The following is a 27,348-nucleotide window of genomic DNA, read 5'->3' as shown; positions in this document are numbered from 1 at the left end:
ACGAAACAGTAACTACAAAGATCAAAGTGGTGGGTGAACGTAAACAAGCCTTCTAGTATAAATTGAATGCCTACTGGAACAAGAACTAGAACCTAAAGAAACGTTGACTGAGATATTTCCTTGAAGTCTTTCACTTATTGGAAGAATTTGCTAATAATAATTATTATTGTTATAATACTAATAACAAAGCTACCTCTTTTAATGTACTACGTTTAACGTATATTTGTTACATTAAAATTCCAGTCGTTAAGGTTTGCAAGAACTAATGTTTCAAATAAAGTGACGCTTCCGCTGTTAATTATTATTGTTCCATCACTTTCTATTGTAGACTCGTACCAATTTTCTTGAGAATCTGTATCAATATTCTGCCAAATGTAAAGATCAATAATGGTTTAAATGGCAGAGGTACTCCGATGCACGAAGAGACTTGTCACGATGTGCTGCCAATATTGTTTGCAGTCCCTCAGTTTCCAAGCCATGCTTTTTTTCAGTTCATGTAAGGTCCAGGACGTAATGGGAGATCCTTCCTAGCTCCGTGAAAGAAAATCAGTTGGACGAGGTTGACCCAGTCATCAAAATGGCGGAAATGGCTCTGAGCACTATGGGACTTAACATCTGTGGTCATCTAATTAAACCTAACTAACCTAGGACAGCACACAATCCCATGTCCGGGGCAGGATTCGAACCTGCCACCGTAGCAACTGCGCGATTCCGGACTGAAACGCCTAGAACCGCTCGGTCACAAAGGCCGGCCAACGTTAAGTACAATTGTGAAATATAGATATGAGTATGCCAGTTATTTAGATTGGGTTTTGAAACTGAAGATTTTCTAATTACAAGCAAGTGTTGTCAACAACGGACGTTCCCTGATTTTCGAGAACCTCTGCATGTTGCCTTTCATACACTGTAATAGTTACAAGATCATTATACAAAAATTTTCGTTGTCTTCATAAATGTGATTCCTTAATAGTACAGAGTGGTTCTAAATTAATTATGATTTTTGTATCTTCAGTTCGAACATTATTTATTTTACAACTTTTTGTGTCCAGAGCTCTCTTGACCTGAACATCAACACCTGCGGCTCCTTTCGCACGTATCCGCCTTGACGTGTTGGTTAACTAATCTTTAGTTTAAGAAAATGAGAGTAGTTGTTTCTTTTGTAACTGATATCATAACAGATTTAATAAACTTTTAACTCTATTACGTGTTAGCCTTGCAACTAAATTCGTGGCAAGGATGAACTTGCGTTATGAGCATCGTTTCTTCGTATCTTAGTGTAAGACGGAGCGGTTTAAAGCCTAAGCGACACAGCGCTAGCTTAGGGTGCCAAGCGGAGAAGAACGTCAGATGTCCCACTAATGCAGAATGTTTACAAAAGATACACCATAATTATTAGTGAAAATAATTCATTTCCACACTCGCTCAATTTGGATTTGTCTTTAAAATTCTTACCAAATGCCTAACTAATTCTACCTAATGTGTTAGGGAAAGAGTGGGCGAGAGGTGCACGAAATGATATTCCACTAATGAGAAAAAATGTCGAGTATAGGGGCCAAATGATATGTTCCGTTGTGGAAAGATTGGGAGGGAAGGTTTGGGAGGCGTTCAACGATATATCGCTTGTGTGTGCAACTGGTCCTGTATACGAGGATTGAAACTAACATTTGCTCCTCTTGCCAAAAAGACTTTTCTGATTTATACTTCGTACTGATGACTGCCAATTCTGAAAAACCTATCTCATATAAATAGTTTGCTGCAAAAGGTATGAAAGCTGGTGGATACTTGTAATGTACTTGCGGACACTCTTGCTTCTTCAGGCTCCAAAAGTCTAGCAGTGATGGAGAAACGGACACTGATTTTAAAGTGATGACTAAGACACGTTAACAAATTACTCATGTTCACCAGTCGTAATTGTTAATGGAAGTTCTATACTGGTAGGAACTTTGACACAGTTGTCTTCGCTGGAAAATACTTCTAAAAATTATCTCTAAGTTCAGATATATGAGTCACAAACACAGGCCTCAAATCGTCACTCAACCGAATGTCATTGTCCTCTAAAACCGTGTGAAGAGTGAAAAAGAAAGCTATTATCTATATCATCATAAGCGTCGTTTTGCTATAGCAGTTTCCTCAGAAGGCTGAAATTTTATCTAATATTTGCTGAATGTTGGTCTCATATCCTTGAAGGGATTCATTCAGTGACCTAAGTCCTTCAAAGAGGTCACACAGATACGCCAGGTTCAAAACAAAGTCTATCTACACGAACTTCTCGGAACACAAATGTTCCTCTTGAAAAAGGTAAGAGTAAAGTTCATTCTATCCTTTTTACACGGTTGTTATGACATTACTAAGTGAAAAGGAGTGAGAATTACTGTAAATAATAAAGACGGAAAAGATAAAAAATAAATAAAGGGAGTGTGCTCAGCCTCCACATCAACGCAACTGTATTGAAAACATTTCGACTTGAGAGGCCAACTTTTAACGAAGTTTAGTTTACCTCTTCGATCAGTGATACAAGAATATCATGATGGACTATGCTCATGTTTTCTGAAATCAGTGTTTCAAGAGGAATAAACGAATGTTACAAAAGAGGATGAGGTACCTCTATACTGGTCAGAGCCTGCAATTCGGAGTAACAGCCAACCACACTACGGCTTCCAACTGCACCCACGACTACGCAAATTTCACATATTTCTTCCGCAAGAACTTGCACCCGTTATCTAGTATTCTTCACTACTAAAAAAATGTCCTGTGTCCCTACTCGGAACCTAGCCACTGCTTAAGTTCCGAACAAAAATCATCAGCAATGGGAGGCGAAGACTTTAGGCATAAGAAGTCACTCTTATTCTGCCAACGGCTTAGTCAAACAGGGTGGAGGAGTGGACGGAGCTTCAGGACACTATCTTGCCCTTGGTGTGGGGAACCGCCCCTGAACACCAGACGGTCAGCGATTATCAACAACCTGAGGAAACAGAATGCGATGTAGACCACTGTATTAAGGACACACAACGTGTATCCATAGCATATGTCGCCTGTAATTGATAAAGGATCATGATAATCTCTCCATTGCCGAAAGATTCCGTATTAACGCTATCTGGATCGCCTGGAGGGGACTGTTAAGCGGTAGTTGGCGAGCTGACCAGGAGAAGAACATGTAATAACGAACGACGTGATAACATTCTACCACTCGGAGGATGGAATGTCAGATGTTTTAACATAATAGCAAAGTTCGAAAACATGACAGGGAAATGCTGAGGCAAAATATGGATGTGGTAGGCGTCGGTGAAGTGGAATGTAAGGAAGATTTGTAGTTAGACGAATGTAGGTCAAGATCAACAGCTGTAGTAACTGTTATAAAAATCAAATAGTCATGAGGGACTGGAACGCAGTTATAGAGACAGGAATGGAATAAAGAATTTCAAGATAATATGGGGTTAGCAGTAGAGTGCGAAGGGAGAAGGACTAATTGAATTCTGCCATCAATTTCAGACGGTAAGGGAATACTTTGTTCAACAAGCTGAAACTACTGCTTGTGTTAACACGAGCTTAGTGGAGCTATTCTCTCTATTTAGATACGATAACTTGACAGGAAATGCTTTGGAGGTATAGACTGCATGTAAACTGAAAAGCAAAGAGCGCTCCTGGTGGAGGAAGACGCAGTCCGTTGAACAGCGCTGCATCTGCCGTCCTGAATGACCAAAAATCAGTTTCACCCATAACAATGTAGAACAAGGTAGAGCGATTTACGTACAATCTGTCCACATGTGTTTCCTTTGTAAGCATTGTTAATAATTCATATATGTGGTACACAATTGAGTTTCGCCTGATTCGCCTGCAACCCACATAACGCATCTGTCTAGCAGGTCCTCGAATCGCTCCTTGGTACAGTCGTTTGACTATCTAAAATGGTTCCGACAAGTCACCAATAGAAAACACGGCTCTGTATCGCAATAACTAAAGATTTAAAGTAATACTACGATACTACGAATATCAGGGAACACCTTATCACATGTAAGACTGTCCTTAAAGCTTGTAAGCTCACATTTGTAACAATAAATAACGTACCTGAAATGTTACCACTCTCATTATTACGTCAGCTAGGTAATGCACGTAGTACGTTCGTCGCATTCATGAGTTCCCCTTCAAGGTAACATACCGCACTTATTATTTTATGCAAAATGACATTAATAATTTAAGTTATTCACGAGCAGCTAGTTGAGAATACAGGGTGTTTCAAAAATGACCGGTATATTTGAAACGGCAATAAAAACTAAAAGAGCAGCGATAGAAATACACCGTTTGTTGCAATATGCTTGGGACAACACTACATTTTCAGGCGGACAAACTTTCGAAATTACAGTAGTTACAATTTTCAACAACAGATTGCGCTGCAAGTGATGTGAAAGATATAGAAGACAACGCAGTCTGTGGGTGCGCCATTCTGTACATCCTCTTTCTGCTGTAAGCGTGTGCTGTTCACAATGTGCAAGTGTGCTGTGGACAACATGGTTTATTCCTTAGAACAGAGGATTTTCCTGGTGTTGGAATTCCACCGCCTAGAACACAGTGTTGTTGCAACAAGACGAAGTTTTCAACGGAGATTTAATGTAACCAAAGGACCGAAAAGCGATACAATAAAGGATCTGTTTGAAAAATTTCAACGGACTGGGAACGTGACGGATGAACGTGCTGGAAAGGTAGGGTGACCGCGTACGACAACCACAGAGGGCAACGCGCAGCTAGTGCAGCAAGTGATCCAACAGCGGCCTCGGGTTTCCGTTCGCCGTGTTGCAGCTGCGGTCCAAATGACGCCTTTGTCCATGCGCCAGAGTTTACACCTCTATCCATAAAAAATTCAAACGTGGCAACCCCTCAGCGCCGCTACCATTGCTGCACGAGAGACATTCGCTAACGATATAGTGCACAGGATTGATGACGGCGATATGCATGTGGGCAGCATTTGGTTTACTGACGAAGCTTATTTTTACCTGGACGGCTTCGTCAATAAACAGAACTGGCGCATATGGGGAACCGAAAAGCCCCATGTTGCAGTCCCATCGTCCCTGCTTCCTCAAAAAGTACTGATCTGGGCCGCCATTTCTTCCAAAGGAATCATTGGCCCATTTTTCAGATCGAAACGATTATTGCATCACGCTATCTGGACATTCTTTGTTAATTTGTGGCGGTACAAACTGCCTTAGACGACACTGCGAACACCTTGTGGTTTATGCAAGATGGTGCCCGGCCACATCGCACGGCCGACGTCTTTAATTTCCTGAATGAATATTTCGATGATCGTGTGATTGCTTTGGGCTATCCGAAACATACAGGAGGCGGCGTGGATTGGCCTCCCTATTCGCCAGACATGAACCCCTGTGACCTCTTTCTGTGGGGACACTCTCAAGGAAGCTGTACATCTCATCTGCATGTGAAGCCATTCCGCCAGACACGTTGTCAAGGGTTTCTGGTAATTTCATTCAGAGACTACATCATATTATTGATACGCATGGTGGATATGTGGGAAAATATCGTACTATAGAGTTTCCCAGACTGCAGCGCCATCTGTTGTTGACAATTGTAACTACTGTAATTTCGAAAGTTTGTCTGCCTGAAAATGTACTGTTGTCCCAAGCATATTGCAACAAACGGTGTTTTTCTATCGCTGCTCGTTTCGTTTGTATTGCCGTTTCAAATACACCGGTCATTTTTGAAACACCCTGTATGTATGAAACTCAAATGACAAGACGAACCGTCTCGTTCTGCATATGGATTCAAACTCAGGTCATGCAGACTAAGTAAAAATTTCGTGACTGACGGAAACTAACAGTCATTCCTGATTAGGCATACAGAGAGTGACATACCTTGATTTTAGACAGTATCAATTAGCAAATACCAACTTTAAATTACATAACGCAATCATTTTTCACGGACGCGAATTCCTACGCTGCACCTATTGTCCCTGTAAACGAACTACGAGAGATGGTAAATACTGAATCTTAACAAGTAACTTATTTGAAATGCCGTGAGGTAACGCTTTGTGTTAAACGGAGATTCGAACCCCGAACCTAATAAGATAGATATCGAAGCACAATCAACTTCGACATATTGGATTTTCTCGGCAGTATTTAGATGTTTTAACTGAAATGACGACATGAAAAATAATTTTTTTCCTTCCCAGGACTCCAACCCGGCACCTATCGGTGTGATATCCTAGAGACAACGAACGTTAAATATGGGTCTGTTGCACCAGCAGCGACATGTGAGCATGTTTGAACTAGAAATAATATGACGAAGAGTTCAGTGCTGACTGGGAATAGAGCTACACGCTTGTCGCTGTTGACTACACACAAAGAGACGTCACCTACCGAATTTTTCTCCACAAGCAGCTCGTAATAACATATTGAACTTACAGTGATCTCGCAAATAGTTCTGTTTGTCACTGGGAGTAAATTACCGTTAGTTTTGACAACGAATTAAATACATTAAAAATCGAAATTAATATCCACCAGCACATAGGTGTTCTCAGGCTAGAGCTTGATTATACGTAATGAAATCTTTAGTGCCGGGACAGGATGCGAACACATTGACGCGCAATATGTGGAGATGTTGAGGAATCTGGAGTTTTGAACAAACGACAATCTGTAACCGAGCTGCATTGTCACGGAGGGATCATATTCCGCGTTAAGGGCGGTCTGAGTTGCATTCCCACTTCAGAACCAATTTCATCGACATACAGAAGCACAGACAACAGATGGAATAAGTGTCCTCTGAGCCTACATAGCATTTGTTTCCTCACTAAATATAAATAACTAGTATAAGAAAAGTTACCGGTGATAGAGTTTCTACATGTCGCCACTCCTGACTTTATTGTGGCTCAACCTAACGTCTACTCGGTAGAAAAGGAATATCATTTGTAATTTGAATTTTACACCCCAATGCCATTATATGTTCTTCACTTGGTGTAGCCAGAAGAGAATGGAATCTGTCTCTCCCTATCTAAAATCATGGACCGAAGTAGGAATCGGACCCAGACCATAGATATATGAACCTACCATCAGCCCAACTGGGCTCATTTTTCTTTCGTAACGCCGTTGTACCACACTGGCTCAGAGTTCTGACACACAGGCTCCCTGTATCAATTTGCAGCATGTTCAGTAAATTCATTTACTTGGTTGACTCAATCACCATGAACTAGCTGCCTCGGCTACCCAGTACATGCTTTCATCTTTACTTTGTAATCATCAAAATAAAATCACGTAACTGCCACTAATACAGAACTGCCATCTGTGTAGGATGTAGAAATTAAAATAGGAACTGTTCCTTTCCACTTGAGCTACTCGATTGCGCTATTGGTTTGTTGAAAACGTAGGACAGTGCAAAAGAAAAGGTATAACTGCTTGTCTCTCGTAAGCATTGACCTGCCGATATGCCAGCTTTAACTGTGAACAAGTTTTCTACATGCATTTAATCAATTAACTGCATGTGCATTTTCAGACTGTTGTAGATGACATCAAAGAATTCGCATATATCGTTGATGATTAATTTCTCTCTCATGTTTACTATTGTTTTAACCACATTAAACGAAACCTTACGAAAATTGTGAAATGTATTATAAAAAAAACAAATAAAACTACCCTCCATAACCTTACGACGAAGTCTGTTTTAATAAAACTGAATATCTGTACACAATCGTGCCTCTATCGTCACGAATTGATAAAATACTACTCACTTCATTTTGATTGGGTCTGTGTTTAATTGGTATGCTGTGCCATATTCAAGAGGTATGCAAATCGGGCATTTCATAAATAAAGTTATGTATTCCTAGAAAACCAAAATTTGCTTGTCAGCAGCAGAAAGAGGCGTTACCTGTTGTGCAGCGTTGTAAGTTTTTCACCATTGCACTATGAGCCGAAAGTATTTTCTTGCTATTTCTTTATCGATTTTTGATCTGACTGCTTGTAGCTCTTTCACAGAAGGGATAGAATGCTACACTCTGTGAGACTGGATTTGTGAACCATATGAGACGCCTTTTCACAGGTCAGCACGTTACCACAGATCTTGCGAAGGAGTATGTGTCTTGGTTTCCTATTACGAGACAAATAGTGGCTAGAACTCGTAAACCGCTATTTGAAGGGCGAGATTATTTGCCATTTCCACGTGCAACGACTTCCCTGGGCTGAAAACCGTAAATTTACCATCTTTTGTTACACCTTAGCCGATAATACCTCTGATTATTCTATGGAAATGACGGGTAAAATCAAGTGAACTTTGATGCCTACTTCCGTGCACACCAGGAAGTAACTCGTCGATCACAGAGTTGCCAAACATAGATTGCCTTAATACCAAATCTCAGTTACAATACCAGCAAAAAGAAGACGAACCGATGTGATCTTACAGCGGACTGGGAGGTGACCATAGCTGGTGTCTTCAAGTCGCGGCTGCTACGGCCTGGAATACGTAATGCGTCTGATTCGCATTTCTGTAACTAGGTTTAGGGACTGGAGCGTAGTTACCAATAATACTCTGAACTGACTGCAAACTAAGCATTATAAATCAATAACTCTCATAGTTCTTTTTACATTTCTCTCGTAAGTGTACTCAAAACTAAGAAATTCATTCACCGACGTTTTCGTGCCTCACCGATAGTCGAGCACAACAAAAAAAATAAAAGAATGTATGTCTGTGTGTGTGTGTGTGTGTGTGTGTGTGTGTGTGTGTTGCCAGAATGCAAAGAGATCTTACTGTCTTCCGATATACGTCGCTGTCAGTTCTTCCATATGATTCGGTCGACATGACCTGTTTCAAATTGTGTATGATAGATAATGTTTTAGAAAATGAATTGTTTTCCTTTGCAATGAGTACAAAGATTTTTTTTCTAAGCCATCCAAGTACAAAATTTTTGCAATATAGTTCAAATTTAATATTCGCTTCTATAATGTAGGAAAATACACTCCTGGAAATTGAAATAAGAACACCGTGAATTCGTTGTCCCGGGAAGGGGAAACTTTATTGACACATTCCTGGGGTCAGATACATCACATGATCACACTGACAGAACCACAGGCACATCGACACAGGCAACAGAGCATGCACAATATCGGCACTAGTACAGTGTATATCCACCTTTCGCAGCAATGCAGGCTGCTATTCTCCCATGGAGACGATCGTAGAGATGCTGGATGTAGTCCTGTGGAACGGCTTGCCATGCCATTTCCACCTGGCGCCTCAGTTGGACCAGCGTTCGTGTTGGACGTGCAGACAGCCTGAGACGACGCTTCATCCAGTCCCAAACATGCTCAATGGGGGACAGATTCGGAGATCTTGCTGGCCAGGGTAGTTGACTTACACCTTCTAGAGCACGTTGGGTGGCACGGGATACGTGCGGACGTGCATTGTCCTGTTGGAACAGCAAGTTCCCTTGCCGGTCTAGGAAAGGTAGAACGATGGGTTCGATGACGGTTTGGATGTACCGTGCACTATTCAGTGTCCCCTCGACGATCACCAGAGGTGTACGGCCAGTGTAGGAGATCGCTCCCCACACCATGATGCCCGGTGTTGGCCCTGTGTGCCTCGGTCGTATGCAGTCCTGATTGTGGCGCTCACCTGCACGGCGCCAAACACGCATACGACCATCATTGGCACCAAGGCAGAAGCGACTCTCATCGCTGAAGACGTCTCCATTCGTCCCTTCATTCACGCCTGTCGCGACACCACTGGAGGCGGGCTGCACGATGTTGGGGCGTGAGCGGAAGACGGCCTAACGGTGTGCGGGACCGTAGCCCAGCTTCATGGAGACGGTTGCGAATGGTCCTCGCCGATACCTCAGGAGCAACAGTGTCCCTAATTTGCTGGGAAGTGGTGGTGAGGTCCCCTACTTCACTGCGTAGGATCCTACGGTCTTGGCGTGCATCCGTGCGTCGCTGCGGTCCGGTCCCAGGTCGACGGGCAAGTGCACCTTCCGCCGACCACTGGCGACAACATCGATGTAATATGGAGACCTCACGCCCCACGTGTTGAGCAATTCGGCGGTACGTCCACCCCGCCTCCTGCATGCCCACTATACGCCCTCGCTCAATGTCCGTCAACTGCACATACGGTTCACGTCCACGCTGTCGCGGCATGCTACCAGTGTTAAAGACTGCGATGGAGCTCCGTATGCCACGGCAAACTGGCTGACACTGACGGCGGCGGTGCACAAATGCTGCGCAGCTAGCGCCATTCGACGGCCAACACCGCGGTTCCTGGTGTGTCCGCTGTAGCGTGCGTGTGATCATTGCTTGTACAGCCCTCTCATAGTGTCCGGAGCAAGTATGGTGGGTCCATTTTCAGGAGTGTATTTCACAGTTGCAAAACTCGCATCCGACTCATTGACCTTACACTTAATCGCTGACCATAAATTCGAGCTCAGAGTGACACCAAAAGTAACCTAATGTAGCGCAGACTGTTTGCTGGTGCTCTTTCTCGCCGGAAAATAAGCAATTCACTCATTGGGCTCCATAAGTACACTGTAACAGCAATTTCTGTGTGTATGTAATGCATATGGATTAAAATTTAGTGGTGCTCTCTCTTCCACTTCTGTATACAAAATGCCTGACCTAAACGGGTCGTTTGTCATTACAGGCCCTGGGCGGTGCAAAATCATACTGACAACAGTAGTGTGCTTATACTGACAGCCTGACTGTTCGTTTAAACTGAATTAGTAATCATTCAAATAAAACAACACGACCTTTCAGTGGGATACATTTCGTCCCTCTTTTCCTTCTGCAAAATTTGTCAGTAAGCTTTTTGCCTTTCATCCAGGGAAATGCTGCAGATTACGGCGGTAAACGATTCAGAAACCACGATTTAGTGCCGTTAAGACGATTTCTTTAAACATTGTCGTAGCTGAAGGAATTTAGTTTCGTCCTAAATCATTTCAAGCAGCAACGTTCAGAGACATCTCAAATAGGAAAAAGCTCATTTTCCCGGTAGGAAGGTTGTAAACCAAACTTCCCACAGTTTGTGTCAGGTTGATCTTTTCTTGTGCTAGCACTGCGTAAGTATTTCGTCTATGAGGTATCACAAGTAGTGTTCCTGTAGCTTTGGGAATCATTGGTTGAAAACGAATTTAACACCAATGGGTAGAGTACAGCTAAATATTCAAAATGATTATCAACCTAATTCTGATTTGATCGGAAAACTGAGGCGAATTTATACTATTGAAGCTAGACTGTGTATCCTTATCTTCCTAGAGTGGGAATTGGAAGTTATTTACACACACGTATACAATGCTATGAATACTTCGAACGCTCTAGTTAACGTTGCTCTCATAAACTACTTTTTTTTAATTCTTCTGAGTCTTCAGCGTGCAATGTGTGTTGTAGACACAGTCTTAGAGCAATAAATTGACTGCCGAGACGTACACGTAAGGTACGCAATACAGTTGGGCTCCTCTCTTAATCATATGTCCGGCAATATGGTCGATCTGGCAACATCGTAGACTGCGGCACATCCCAGAGGAAGTCTTGACTTCAGTCTTAGTACTTTATTCTTGACTACAACCGTAGTCTTGAGGTAAAACGCGAGACTAGCTAATACGACGTCTGGTACCTAAAAGCACACGTCGACAAAGTTTTTATCGCCCCTTTCCTCTCGGTGCTGAAGCAATGAGTGTAATTCAAGAGAATCTACAATAGACTTCGCTTTCTGTCACACTGGTAATAATAGTTTGGTCCAACAATGTTTCAGCGAAAGTTTTCTTTGCCGACCACCTGCCTCTGAACGCCGCATGCGTCTGATTTCTCAGGGACCTGTTTACTGCCTACCGGCGGGGGCTAAGGGACTGCTTTTTCTTGCCTTTTGCCGACAACGTCTGCTCCACTCCGCACTCTTGACCATGTAAAATGCTTTAATGTTGTTGAGTGGTGACCCATAAAATGTGTCTACAATTTGTGTTTCACTCTTGATAGCAAAGGAGGCACAAAATAGTTTTTATTTGATGGTTATTTTATTATACTAGAATGCAATACATCAATGTGGCACAGAATTAATTTCATTGTTTCTGATCCAGTGCACTACAATTAAAGCATCACATTCTGTTCTTTTTCCTTTCGCGGGTGGTTCCTCAAATAATTTATTATTGTCATAGATTCATATGTGTTAGTCAAGGCACAGAGAGTAACTGCAATGTAATGTGTTTGGTTACTTTTTTTTGATTCTCTATGGTAAATGGATGCAAAAGATTGTGTCAATACATATCAGAACCTGCTCTATAGCTACTCAGGCAAATGGCTTGAGGTCTATACCTTAATTAATGGAGAAGTGAACGCTGTTCACAAGTGATATTTAAAATATTCAATTTGATTTAAGGCGGCAAAATTGCCCATATTAGATACTACCCAGAGAAAAAGTAAGTTGCTAGAGCAAGTGTTAGCGAATGTCTGCAGGGAGTTCCTAATTGCTACTGTGGAAATTCAGCGGAGAGGTCCTATAGTAATGAAGAGGTTCATTTCCTTCATACTTATCACAGTGGCATGTGAGCCTTAAGTGAAGAACGATACTGAAATTCATATCGGTGATGGTCGATTTGAATTTCTTCAGAGACGCTGGTATTGCGAAGCAGCTTGGCAGTCACAAAGCCCAGATCTATGACCATTAACACAACCTACTGAGTCGAACAACCAAGAGGATTTGATGTGTAAAGGTTTGTTTCCGATTTCGATACAAACATTTTCTTCTGGAAATTCGCAACCCCATAAAATATATCAGAAAATAAAAGCTCGCACACGCTGGCCCCTACCACGGTGAGAACCGACGACTGATTGAGCCGTTCTGACCCGAGACACGGGCTTTACCACCGGGGTACGGACGCACTGTCGCCTGTACGCCACTCTCATCATGGTATTGGTCGCTCAGCCTAATAACGCATCGTGAAAGATAATAAAAGTTGTCACTTATGTGAAGAATAGCATTTCTTTAGGCAAAGAACCGAATTTTCTGTCTCAGTGTCATAGTTTACATGAGGATTATATAGCACGAGTTATTCAAATGGAAAGGGAATATCAAGGGAATTTAGCGAGTCAATTCAGTACCATACGCGGAAGTGATTGCCCTGTCACAGTGTTGCCTAATGTTTGTGACGATGTTGCCAATTATCAGATGTGCTAGGAACAGCTCTGTAGCTGTATTCAAGGAGAATCCCAGCGCTCGTGTCATAGGAGGATACGGAGAGGAGGCGCGGGGTTTGGTTAATATGCAGCGTTTTCTCCTACCAGTTGTGTCAAACATTCAGGTCTATAATCTTCCATCACGATTACAGTTTCCTACAAAATAGATACGAATAAAACACTTACCTTGTTACTTTGTGACAAAAGATTATTTCAGTACGATAAAAAGTCTTTGGTAATCACTTATTCCAACCTGTCACAAAAGTAGGATAGCAAACACTCTGCAACTCGAAACCGATTGCATCTATGTGCAGTCTTGTGACTAAATAAGTCGTCTTAACGCACTAAATCGTTGTTTGTGAATCATTTACCGGCAGTACTCTACTGCATTTCACTGGTTAGAAGGCAAAAACCTTACTGACTATTTTCACAGAAGGAAAAGAGGGACGAAATGTCTCCCACTGGAAGGTTATGTTGTTTTATTTAAATTATTATAAAATCAGCTAAAACGAACAGTCAGGCTGTCAGTATAAGCACATTACTGTTGTCAGTATGATGTTGCACTGACCAGAACCTGTAATGATAAAAGGCCCGTTTAGGTCAGGCATATTGTATGCAGAAGTGGAAGAGAGTGCACCACTAAATTTTAATCCGTATGCATTGCATACACACAGAAATTACTGGTAAAGTGCTCTTATGGAGCCCAATGAGTGAATTGCTTATTTTCCGGCGAGAAAGAGCACCGGCAAACAGTCTGCGCTACATTACGTTACTTTTGGTGTCATTCTGGGCTCGAATTTATGGTCAGCGACTAAGTGTAAGGTCAATGAGTCGGATGCGAGTTTTGCAACTGTGAAATATTTTCCTACATTATAGAAGCGAATATTAAATTTGAACTAATATTGCGAAAATTTTGTACTTGGTTAGCTTAGAATGAAAAGCTTTCTGTTTATTGCAAAGGAAAACAACTGATTTTCTAAAACATTGTCTATTATACACAACTTGAAACAGGTCATGTCGACCAAATCATATGGAAGAACTGAAAGCTACGTATATTGGGAAGGCAGTAAGATCTCTTGTTTTTTGTTTGGCAGTACTCGATAGCCAATTCTAGGCGCTAGTAAATGAAGAAAGGCAGTGTGGTTTTGTTATCAAGTAACGTTTTCATCAATTACTTTAATTTTAATGCGATCTACGAGTTCTTACTGATGTTTGATATTAACATGAGAAGGATTCCGTAGACAGGGAAAGAACCTGTTCTTGGGAAACTACTTCTATAATGACCAAAAGGCCTCAAATGTTCTTCAAGTACAGCAGCGGTATTAAGAAAATGGTAGTAATAATGAGGCTAATAATCGAATTATCCGGTAACTTCAACTTCCCAGTTGATTTTCTCGAACTGAGAAATTTGCTAAATTTTTGAAAATTTCAAAATGTCTTCACATCGAGCCTATGATGCCTAGAATAGTCTTTACATCTTGCTGATATGCGAATAGCATAATCATCGCTTCAGAAGCTTGATTCTAGTTAACCATTTAATAGTCTAGCGTTTTTTCAACGTGACTAATTTCGTAAGCTAAGCACATCACATGTTACAGCACCCTCCTGGGGCTGGGAAATGTGGCCACAATGGTCTGGCGGAACGAACTATCATAGGTGCAATGCATGGGTCCAGGCATTTACTTTTACGAGGCACAAACAGATTTACTTTTCCCCCGGTAACATCAATAAAAGACGTTATAATCCAGAATCCGCATTAAACATCACGCTCCTCCATTACCAACTGGGCAGACCTAGTTTACGTTGGGAAACGACATAGCGGAAGTCATGGTAAACAGATATACAATCGCCAGTAAACTTACTTACACTAGAAAATTTTATTTCATTTGATGAACCGATAGCCATTTGAAGGAACAGAGCTCTTACTTTACTTGTACTTGATTGAACTAGAGACGTTGAAAAATTTGGTGATGGGCTGTGATTCGAATTCATATCTCCCCTTTCGAGGAAAGGGTATAGTTCAATCATTTTGTCCCTTTTCTCAAGACTGCAGTCTTCTCTAGGTCTACTCCAAATGTAAGTATATGGGTCCGAATCCTGATCCAGTACAAAATTATTCATAATTTCATTTCAAGCACTATCACGGGCACACCGGCCTGTTAGTGAATATTAACGTTTTTCTGGTCAAACACGCACACATCTTACTATTCGTGAGTAAGCAACTCTTACTTAAGCTATATTCGTGGATGCACGGTAGGTGTGCTGTTCGATTGTCGCTTAGGCACAAAAGTTTGTATCCTTATTTTAGATTCAAACAACTAGCAGCTGGTAAAAAAAAAGATACGTATCATTTGATTTTACTTAGTTAACATTCCGATTACGTGTTGGGTTGGTATCTCTGTGACAGAACTTCACATCATGCACTTCATCATTAAATGCATGCACACTTTGTAACTTCAGAATAGAGGTATATCACACATCTTTCGTCGTTAGTTAACGGGGATGAAAGGGTCTTCAAGTTTAGATTTGGTTACTGGTATTGCAAAAGCTTCGGTAATTCATGACTCTTCATGGCTAGTCATCAATATTATATGATTAGATTAGATTACATTAGAGTGTTTCATAGATCATGAATACGATATTTCGTAATGATGTGGATCGTGTCATTTTAATGAAAGATTGCTTTGCATACCATGATTCAATTTCTTTACAATATTTTACTCTCTCTCTCTCATTCTTGTAGATTTTTATCTCTCTCTCTATCTCTCTCTCTCTCTGTCTCTCTCTCTCTCTCTGTCACACGCACACACACACACACACACACACACACACACACACACACACACACACACACACACACACACGCACGCACGCACACACACATTATTTTTTTTTATTTGTTTTCTGTGCTCGAGTATCGGTGAGGCACGAAAACGTCTGGGAATGAATTTCTTAGTTTTGAGTACAGTTACGAAAGAAATATAAAAACAACTATGAGAGTTACTGATTTATGATGCATGACCTGCTGTCAGCTCTGAGTATTATTAGTAACTACGCTCCAGTCCCCAAACCTAGTTAAGAAAAGCGAATCAGGCGCATGACGTATTCCACGCCGTAGCTGCCGCGTCTTGGAGACACCAGCTATGGTCCCTTCCCAGCCAGCTGTAAGATCACATCGGTTCGTCTTCTTCCTGCTGGTACTGTGAGATTTGGCATCAAGGCAATGTATGTTTGGCTACTCTGTGATCGACGAGTTACTTCCTGGTGTGCACGGAATTAAGCCTCAAAGTTCACTTGATTTTACATGTCATATCCATTGAATAATCTTAGTTATTATCGCTTAAGGTGTAACAAAAGATGGTAAATTTACGGTTTTCAGCCCAGGAAAGTCGTTGCACGTGGTAAATCGCTACAAATCTCGTCCTTCAAGTAGCATTTTACGAGTTCTAACCACTATTGGTGTCATAATAGGAAGCCAAGACACATTCTCCTTCGCCAGCTCTGTGGTAACGTGCTGACATGTGAAAAGGCGTTGGATAAGGTTCACAGTTCCAGTCTCACTGTGTGTAGCGTTTTATCCCTTGTGTGAAAGAGCTACAAGCAGTCAGATCAAACATCGATAAGGAAATAGCAAGAAAATACTTTCGGCTCATAGTGCAATGGTGAAAAACTTACAATGCTGCACAACAGGTAACGCCTCTTTCCGCTGCTGACTAGCAAATTTTTGGTTTCTAGGAATACATAACTTTATTTATGAAATGCCACATTTGCATACCTCTTGAATATGGCACAGCAAACCAATTAAAGACAGACCCAATCAAAATCTAAGTGAGTAGTATTTTATCAATTCGTGACGTTAGAGGCACGCTTGTGTACAGATACTCAGTTTTATTAAAACAGACTTTCGTCGTAAGGTTGTCGTGGGTAGTTTTATTTCTTTTTTTATGATACATTTCACAATTTTCTTAAGGTTTCGTTAAATGTTGTTAAAACAATAGCAAACATGAGAGAGAATTTAATCATTAACGATAATGCGAATTATCTGATGTCATCTACAACAGTCTAAAAATGCACATGCAGTTTATTGATTAGATGCATGTAGAAAACTTGTTCTGAGTTAAAGCTCTCAGACAAGGTTTGAAGAAGAATAAAATGCCACTACCGGACGACAAGTAATGTAGAAAATACTTTTCCGACGTATTTAGGCACGATGCGCTCTACACATACATAATACAAATGTTTCGAGATGCATCTACTGTCTGGCTGTCTATTAAACCTGAAATGAACAAAATGCCGCAGAACTTGTCCTTTTTTCCACATGTGAGTATTGTGGGCTGAAAAGTGAAGGAAATTATGTTACAAGTTCCATTAGATTGATGATTTAAGCACACAGTAGAATTTATTTTTAAAAAATATAGCAGTGAACGTACTCCATCTCGCGACATGTTATCTACGGTGCGCTATACTTACCATTACGCCAGTAAGCGACACGTAGCTGTAATAGATCCAGAAGTCAAGAACACTTCCTCCAGAACTTCTGCACTCCACAGTTCTGTGGGATAATGCATATCGCCAGGTCAGTACTTACGAGAGACGAACAGTTATAACTTTTCTTTTGCAATGCACGACGTTTCCAACAAACCGATAGCGCAACAGAGTAGCTCAAGTGGAAAATAGCAATTCCTATTTTAATTTCTGCATCCTGTAATGTTGGCTGTTCTGTGTTTGTGTCAGTTAAGTGATTTTATTTTGGTGTTTACAAAATAAAGATGAATGCATGCCCTGAGTAGCCGAGGCAGCTAGTTCATGGTGATTCGGTCAACCAAGTAAATTAATTTACTGAACATGCTGCAAATTGATACAGGGAGCCTGTGTGTCAGAATTCTTGGCAGTTTGGTACAATGGCGTTATGATATAAAATGAGCACAGTTGGGCTGATGATAGGTTCATATATCCATGGTCTGGGTTCGATTCCAACTTCGGTCAATGATTTTAGATACGGAGAGACAGATTCCACCCTCTTGTGGCTACACCAAGTGAAGAAGATATAATGGCTTTGTGTTGTGAAATTCACATTACAAATGATATTCCTTCTCTACCAAGTAGACGTTAGGTTGAGCCACACTGAAGTCTGGAGTGGTAACATGTAGAAACTCTATCATCGGTAACTTTTCTTATACTAGTTATTTATATTTAGGGAGGAAACAAACGCTATGTAGGCTCAGAGGACACTTATTCCATCTTTTGTCTGTGCTTCTGTATGTCGATGAAATGGTTCCGAACTGGGAATGCAACTCAGACCGCCCTTAACGCGGAATTTGATCCCTTCGTGACAATGCAGCTCGGCTACAGATTGTTGTTTGTTCAAAACTCCAGATTCCTCAACTTCTCCACATATTGCCCGTGAATGGATTCGAATCCTGGCTCGGCACTAAAGATTTCATTACGTATTATCAAGCTCTAGCATCGATAATAATTTAGATTTAAATATATTTTCATTCGTCGTCAACAATAAAGATATTTGACATTTTTGACTCCCAGTGAGACACAAAACTATTTGCGAGATCGCTGTAAGTTCAAGATGTTATTCCGAACTGGTTATGGAGAAAAATTCGGTAGCTGACGTCTCTTTGTGTGTAGTTACCAACGATATGCCTGGAGCTCTATTCCCAGTTAGCACCCAACTCTTCGTCATATTATTTCTAGTTCAAACATGCTCAAATGTCACTGCTGGTGCAACAAACAAATATTTAACGTTGGTTTTCTCAAGAATATAACAGCGGTAGGTGCCGGGTTGGAGTCCTGAGAAGGAAAAATTAATTTTTCGTCTCGTCATTTCAGTTAAAACATTTAACTACTGCCGAGAAAATCCAATATGTCGAAGTTGATTGTGCTTCGATATCTATCTTATTTGGTTCTGGGTTCGAATCCCTGTCCAACACAAAGCTTTAACTCACGGCATTTCAAATATGTTACTTGTTAAGAAGCAATATTTACCATCGCTCGTAGTTCGTTTACAGGGACAATAGGTGCAGGGTAGGAATTCGCGTCCGTTAAAAATGATTGCGTTATGTAATTTAAAGTTAGTATTTGCTAACTGATACTGTGTAAAATCGAGGTATGTCACTCTCTGTATGCCTAATCAGGAATGACTGTTGGTTTCCGTCAGTCACGAAATCTTCGCTTAGTCTGCATGATCTGAGTTTGAATCCATATGCAGAACGAGACGGTTCGTCGTGTCATTTGAAGTTCATACATATTCTCAACTAGCTGCTCGTGAATAGCTTAACTTTTTAATATTATTTTGTGTTAAATAATAAGTACGGTATGTTACTTTGAAGAGAAAATCACGAATACGACGAACTTACTACGTGCATTACCTATCTGACTAATAATGAGAGTGGTAAGATTTCAGGTACGTTATTTGTTGTAACAAATGTGAGCTTAAAAGCCTTAAGGACAGCCTTATCTGTGATAAGGTGTTCCCTGATATTCGTAGTATCGTAGTATTACTTTAAATCTTGAGTTATTGCGATACAGAGCAGTGTTTTCTATTGGTGACTTGTTGGAACCATTTTCGATAGTCAAACGACTGTTTCAAGGAGCGATTAGTGGACCTGCTAGACAGATGCGTTATGTGGGTTGCATGCGAATCAGGCGAAACGCAATTCAGGTCGTTCGGATATTATTGAGCACGACAGTACGTGTAGTGTCAACAAACTTTTTTATAAATAAACACCTCCTCCCCCGGATGTGTCACCACATTTCAGGGACAGTGGTTCACAAGACAGGCCATGGATGGACCAGTATAGCTTTGTGTAGTAGCTCGTAGTGACGTAGTGAGATACAGCTGGGACTCGCCTTCCTGCTCTGTAGTTTGACGAACTTTGTAGGAGGGAAGAGCATGACAACAATCTGGCGACCTTCTTCTCTCACGCTTCTAGACACCACAACCCCACACTTTCCTTCCAGGATGTCGCACCACCAGAACACAATATTTTATCCCTTCATACGGTTCTACTATATTCAGATGTGGAATAATTTAATACTTGTTATTAACCCTCAACATCTAACAATAAATATTCAGTTTAAATCTTTAAAGCACTGTTGTTAATAGTCCGCTATGTCTTCATCCCCTTGAAACCGCACATGGTTAGTCCTAGAGATAGAGGAATAGGAATTTTCAGTACGAAATTTAACGTAGTTTCATGTTGTATCGAGAGAGACTTTCTTTAGAATCCGCAACGTATGGAAATACTCAATAAAAGCGTAAAACGGGACATTTGAACGCCTGCCCCCACCCTCACACTCAAATCACACCAGTCAGTATTTCAGTACATTGCTCATGTCACTTGCCCCTTCTTCAGTAGGAAATTTCGCCACCACACGAAATTTTGCCCCCAGTCGAGCCTTTTTTCTCTTCCTCAACTGGGATGCAGAGTAACAATTTTGTTGAATATCAGTGTGTAAGGAGTCAGGCAAATCCAACACCTTCCATGAAAACCCAGACATTATAAGCAAATCCAGTAGTATGTCACATAGCTCCAAATAGATCGTGACATTAAATTAACCATTGTAATACTAGTAACAAGTGAGCAAATGGAATACCACCGAGTAACACAGTATGTCTAAATGCATGTTATACCTTCTCACCGTGAGACAGACGTACACTCCTGGAAATGGAAAAAAGAACACATTGACACCGGTGTGTCAGACCCACCATACTTGCTCCGGACACTGCGAGAGGGCTGTACACGCACGCCACAGCGGACACACCAGGAACCGCGATGTTGGCCGTCGAATGGCGCTAGCTGCGCAGCATTTGTGCACCGCCGCCGTCAGTGTCAGCTAGTTTGCCGTGGCATACGGAGCTGAAATCATTAAGTATTTGGTTATATCACTGCTAGTCTCACTGAACTCTTCTGAACTCTACATGTCATTTGTGGTCTGGCGTCTCGTTACCAGCAACAGGTCCCAGGTTCAATCTAGTCAATTACCTAAAAAACACGCTCAGAGCGTAGTTGCATGAAAGTGGTAGGGAGACACGTCATAGAACAAACAGAAACCACGCTGAATGTTAGAAGTGCTTACACAACGTATTTCTAGCTTAGAAACTTAGCTCCATTTTGTTTCTTTCTGTTCCATAGTTTCATCAGTGAACCACTAATGCCAACATGGTTTCCAAACGGAAAAAAAATGGGCTCCATTCATACTGGGAAAAGTTGTCATGTTGTTGAATCAACACCTTGAGGGTTATGTATTCTTGTAGGGAGGTAGTTCATAAAACATACCGAAATGCTATGAAAATTCGTTGTTGGGAATGAAGTATTGAAGAAGTAACAGTTATTAACAAGAGGAATACTGTATTACACACCATTTACTTAGGCTAGTGGCTTTAGTTATTTTATCTGACAGTAAACCAGCCTTATTGAAAAGGAATGTTATTCATGACATATTTTGTCATTAAAGGATGAGTTATCGTAAATGCTTGGCGTGAAGTTACTCACTTGTGACCAGATTGAGACCCGGCAATCGTACAGTTGTTCATGGATAGCCTGATCCCAATAGTAAGATTATAAGTGAACACATGATGGTTCGGTAATACCGGTTGAGAACATTACAGCCAGATAAGTATATTTTAGTTCTCACACATGTAAGTCGAGAGTAAAATATCCCAAACCTGATTATAAACAAAATACCAATGATTAATTACTAACTTAATAAATTAGATAGGAGCATAGTATGTTCAAAGCTTCTTTGGCACAATTTTTATCAGCAGAGCCCAGTACACTGAATGGTGAATGTTGATGAGAAATAAAGGTAACGTAGAGTATAACTAAAGATAATAGTACTGTACCTGTTTGCAACTTACAAATACACTGATGTGCAAAACGTAAAGATGAAAGTAACTTTCCCATGATGTACCACTGGCAAAAACATAGTACACTGTGCACAAGACATATATGAGCAATGTGTGTAGATTATTGATAGGAGACGCCCTACTGCAACGTCTTTGCACTGTACCTGGAAAACAAGTGGATGCACTTCCGAGAGGAGGCAACGATCTTCTGCTGAGCGGCTATGTGTGGACATACACGGCATACGTAAGGAGAGTAGTCTTTTCGTGCCGAGACTCCCATCCGAATTCGAGCCAATAGCCACTCAATCATTTGACAGACAGCAACGTGGCCTCGAATTTCTTCTCAAAAAAGTATCGGACTTTTTCTGATAGGCACTACCTCCATCAATGGGCGGTGGTTTGAAGTTAAACAGCACCCAGCATCCTGTTTAGGTTGCCCGTTCCAAGTGTGTTGTCTCTGTCTTCCTTACAGCCAGAAGAGATTGCGCTCAGCAATGAACTGTATTAATGAGTTAGTTGCCATTTTGAGCACGGATCGTGAGTTACCACATGCACGTGTTATTTGGAGAAGTTTCCTGTTAACGGCACCAGCTGAACATTTGCCACACATGACAGTGCAGAGTGCATTGGTGCTCATGCAAGCTTTGTGTTCTGTTCTGATAAACCTTTTTTGAACTGTGCTCTAAAGACATTTGTTTTAAAAGTTCCTTGCTGGTTTCTTTTTATGTCCTTGCGTAAACTGTCAGGTTCCTTCGTGTGTGTCTTGCCTTTAGGAACTTTATTAATACACTACTGGCTATTAAAATTGCTGCACCAAGAAGAAATGCAGACAAATAACGGGTATTCATTGAACAAATATATTATACTAGAACTGACATGTGATTACATTTCATGCAATTTCGGTGCATAGATACCGAGAAATCAATACCCAGAAGAACCACCTCTGGCCATAATAACGGCCTTCATACGACTGGGCATTGAGTCAAACAAAGCTTGGATGGCGTGTACAGGTGCAGCTGCCCATGCAGCTTCAACACGATACCACAGTTCATCAAGAGTAGTGACTGGCGTATTGTGACGAGCTAGTAGCTCGGCCTCCATTGACCAGATGTTTTCAATTGGTAACAGATCTGGAGAATGTGCTGGCCAGGGCAGAAGTTGAACATTTTCTGTATCCAGAAAGGCCCGTACAGGACCTGCAACATGCGGTCCTGCATTATCCTGCTGAAATGTAGGATTTCGCAAGGATCGAATGAAGGGTAGAGCCACGGGTCGTAACACATCCGAAATGTAACGTCCACTGTTCAAAGTGCCGTCAATGCAAACAAGAGGTGACCGAGACGTGTAACCAATGGCACACCATACCATCACGCCGGGTGGTACGCCAGTATGGGGTTGACGAATACACGCCTCCAATGTGCGTTCACCGCGATGTCGCCAAACACGGATGCAACCATTATGATGCTGTAAACAGAACCTCAATTCATCCAAAAAAATTACGTTTTGCCATTCGTGCACCCAGGTTCATCGTTGAGTACACCACGCAGGGGCTCCTGTCTGTGATGCTGTGTCAAGGGAAACTCCAGCCATGGTCTCCGAGCTGATAGTCCATGCTGCTGCAAACGTCTTCCAACTTTGGTGGAGGTATGTGCCGTCTATGCAACTAAATGAAGGCAGTTTGTTTGTTGCCATACGCGTTTCGCTTCATTTATTTGGGAAGCATCATCAGTGGCGTTTTCCGGCACTGCTAACACATATATGTGTTTCTGGAGATGTATTTGCTGGTCTTCATGCTCCAGTTTGCCGAATCAGGTGTTGTTAAGCCATTTGTCATATCACGTCTTCCAACTGTTCGTGCAGATGGTTGTTGCCTTGCAAACGTCCCCATCTGTTGAATTAGGGATCGAGACGTGGCTGCACGATCCGTTACAGCCTTTCGGACAAGATGCCTGTCATCTTGACTGCTAGTGATACGAGGCCGTTGGGATCCAGCACGGCGTTCCGTATGATCTTCCTGAACCCACCGATTCCTTATTATGCTAACAGTCATTGGATCTCGACCAATGCAGGTAGCAATATAACAATACGATAAACCACAATCGCGATAGGCTACAATCCGACCTTAATCCAATTCGGAAATGTCATGGTACGCATTTATACGACGGGTCGCAACAACGTTTCACCAGGTAACGCCGGTGAACCGGTGTTGTGTATGAGAAATCGGTTGGAAACTTTCCTCATGTCAGCAGGTTGTAGGTGTCGCCACCGGCGGAAACCTTGTTTGAATGCACTGAGAAGCTAATCATTTGCATATCACATCATCTTCTTCCTGTCGGTTACATTTCGCGTCTGTAGCACGTCATCTTCGTGGTGTAGCGATTTTAATGGCCGGTAGTGTACAATTTCGCATATTTCAGGGATGCATTGGATTATTTTTACTGTTATTATTATTATTCTTTCTTTTCTCAGACGTTATGTCTGGTCAAAAATTGAAAGTGACGTGGACCATGATCAAGGGTGACTTTCTTTTAACTGTACGGTATATGTTACATTGCTTTTAGAAACTTTCGGGTAATTGAACATGCATCAATAATTACAGATTTCTGTAGTTGTATATATAAGTTTGGATGTATCTGTATTGCGTTGATGTACTGGTGGATATTGTGTGGTATGACTCCTGTAGTTGATAGTATAATTGGTATAATGTCAACTTTATCCTGATACCACATGTCCTTGACTTCCTCAGCCAGTTGGATGTATTTTTCAATTTTGTCGCCTGTCTTCTTTAGTATATTTGTTGTATTGCGTGTGGATATTTCGATTAGTTGTGTTAATTTCTTCTTTTTATTGCTGAGTATGATGTCAGGTTCCTTATGTGGTGTTGTTTTATCTGTTATAATGGTTCTGTTCCAATATAATTTGTATTCATCATTCTCCAGTACATTTTGTGGAGCATACTTGTATGTGGGAACGTGTTGTTTTATAAGTTTATGTTGTAAGGCAAGCTGTTGATGTACTATCTTTGCTACATTGTTATGTCTTCTGCGGTGTTCTATATTTGCTAGTATTATACATCCGATTGTGATGTGATCTTCTGTTTCTATTTGTTGTTTGAAAAGTCTGGATTTATCTGTTGTGGTATTGGTATCTTTAACAATATGCTTGCTGTAAAATCTGGTGTTTATTGTTTGATCCTCTATTGCAATCATGAATCCTTCCGTCTCACTGTATATATTGCCTTTTCTTAGCCATGTGTTGGATGCGTCTTGATCGATGTGTGGCTGTGTTAGATGATACGGGTGTTTGCCATGTAGTGTTTTCTTTTTCCAATTTACTTTCTTCGTATCTGTTGATATTACGTGATATAAAGGGTTGTAGAAGTGGTTATGAAATTGCAGTGGTGTAGCCGATGTATTTATATGAGTGATTGCTTTGTGTATTTTGCTTGTTTCGGCTCGTTCTAGAAAGAATTTTCTTAAATTGTCTACCTGTCCATAATCTAGGTTTTTTTTATGTCGATAATTCGCTTTCCTCCTTCCTTTCTGCTTAATGTGAATCTTTCTGTTCCTGAATGTATGTGATGTATTCTGTATTTGTGGCATTGTGATCGTGTAAGTGTATTGAGTGCTTCTAGGTCTGTGTTACTCCATTTTACTATTCCAAGTGAGTAGGTCGATATTGGTATAGCATAAGTATTTATAGCTTTTGTCTTGTTTCTTGCTGTCAATTCTCTCTTACAAATCAGCGTCTAATTTATTATTTGTGGGCCTAACTGCTTTCTTTCATGTGGAAAACCGACTGAGAGTTTTCAGTACTTCTTGCGGTGACTGATGTCGAATTATAGTACCGTAACTGCCGTTTTCTAAGTCTATAGTGTCATTCGTTTCTATAAGTGTTGCCTACATTCGCAGGTTATGTTTTCAGTTGTTTTTCCGTGACTGTGTGTGAGCTGAAGGAAGTTCATTCTATGTGTATGTGTGTGTGAGTGTGTGTGTGTGTATGTGTGTGTGTGTGTGTGTGTGTGTGTGCGTGCGTGTGTATGAGTGTGTGTGGTACCTTTTCTGATTATTCGTTTTTTATATCATTTCCTTATTTACATTTGTTTTTAACTTTTGCTGTTGGTTATTATTATCATCATTATTTCTTTTCCTTTTTTTTCTTTTTCCACTCCTCTTTTATATATTTGGGACTGCAATGGGATTTGTGATTTATCTGTTGGAAATTTTGTCTAGTACATAATCAGTGTACACAGTGAGTAGTTGGTCGTATTCACTTGCTCATCTAGTGGTAGCTCCATTTCAGTCAATGTCTTGTACATGTGATAATTTTCTGGCAAGGTAAGAGCTGTCTTTCATAATTTATTCTACCTACTTTCATGTCTTTCTCTCTTGCAGTATGTTTGTCATTATTTTTCCTTAAATGTTCCAAAAAAGTGAAGTGGCTTGCCCCGAATTTCAGTACTCTTGTATGCTCCTTGTACCTGATGTCGAGCATTAAGCTCTCTAGTAGATGAATGTGAATGAAGGGGAAATAAAAAAAGTAAAAAACCAAAGAGGTGCACACACACACGATCAGAATTTGTATCAGCTCAACATAGTGACAAATCAAAGTAATCAACCGCAAAACTCGAGATTGTTGTCAACACTTACAGAAAGGGAAGACGCTACAGACAAGGCATATAACAGCTACAGTGTCATTCCGAAAACAGTGATCACAAGAGAATGTACGAGAGAAAGCTGTTTCGCTTATAAATAATGAATCTGAAGATGATCTGTAAGTACTCTTCACTATGAAACTTCAGGCAACTGTTTTATATCTGTAACTTACTAGTGCAAAATGGCAACTTATACATGCAAGCGACAACATCGTGTGACGTTTCTGGACACTCACTGAAGATGTCTGGTAACTAAGGCGAAACGCGTCTGGGTGATTAAGAGAAGTACAAAAACTTAATACGCGGCACGTAAAAGGCGTTTTTCTTTGGAACTACTGCAGTTTATGTGCAGCTGCTGCGAAATGGTTACCAGAAGGAACTGTTACTGTCTTTTTCAGTTATTATTTACTTCTTTTGCACATGACCTTGACAATTTTAAATTGTTTTAATTTTGTGGTTGTTAATACTTTCGTGAGGCGTACAAATTTTTATTAGGCTAATCTTTGTAGTAAAAGAACAGTAATATTCGATCTCACAAAATTACTTTCTCGGTGTAGAACTATGATATTTGTTCTGATTTGCAAGGGAGTTTCTCGAGACCCATACGAGCTTAAGCATCAAATGTTAAGCATTTCTTCATTTGGAGACTCTTAACGTTAATAATTCTTTTGTTAAAATATTTTATGATT

Source organism: Schistocerca gregaria, chromosome 5 (assembly GCF_023897955.1).
Source record: "Schistocerca gregaria isolate iqSchGreg1 chromosome 5, iqSchGreg1.2, whole genome shotgun sequence".
In the NCBI taxonomy this organism is placed as follows: Eukaryota; Metazoa; Arthropoda; class Insecta; order Orthoptera; family Acrididae; genus Schistocerca; species Schistocerca gregaria.
Note: the sequence above shows the minus strand (reverse complement) of the source record.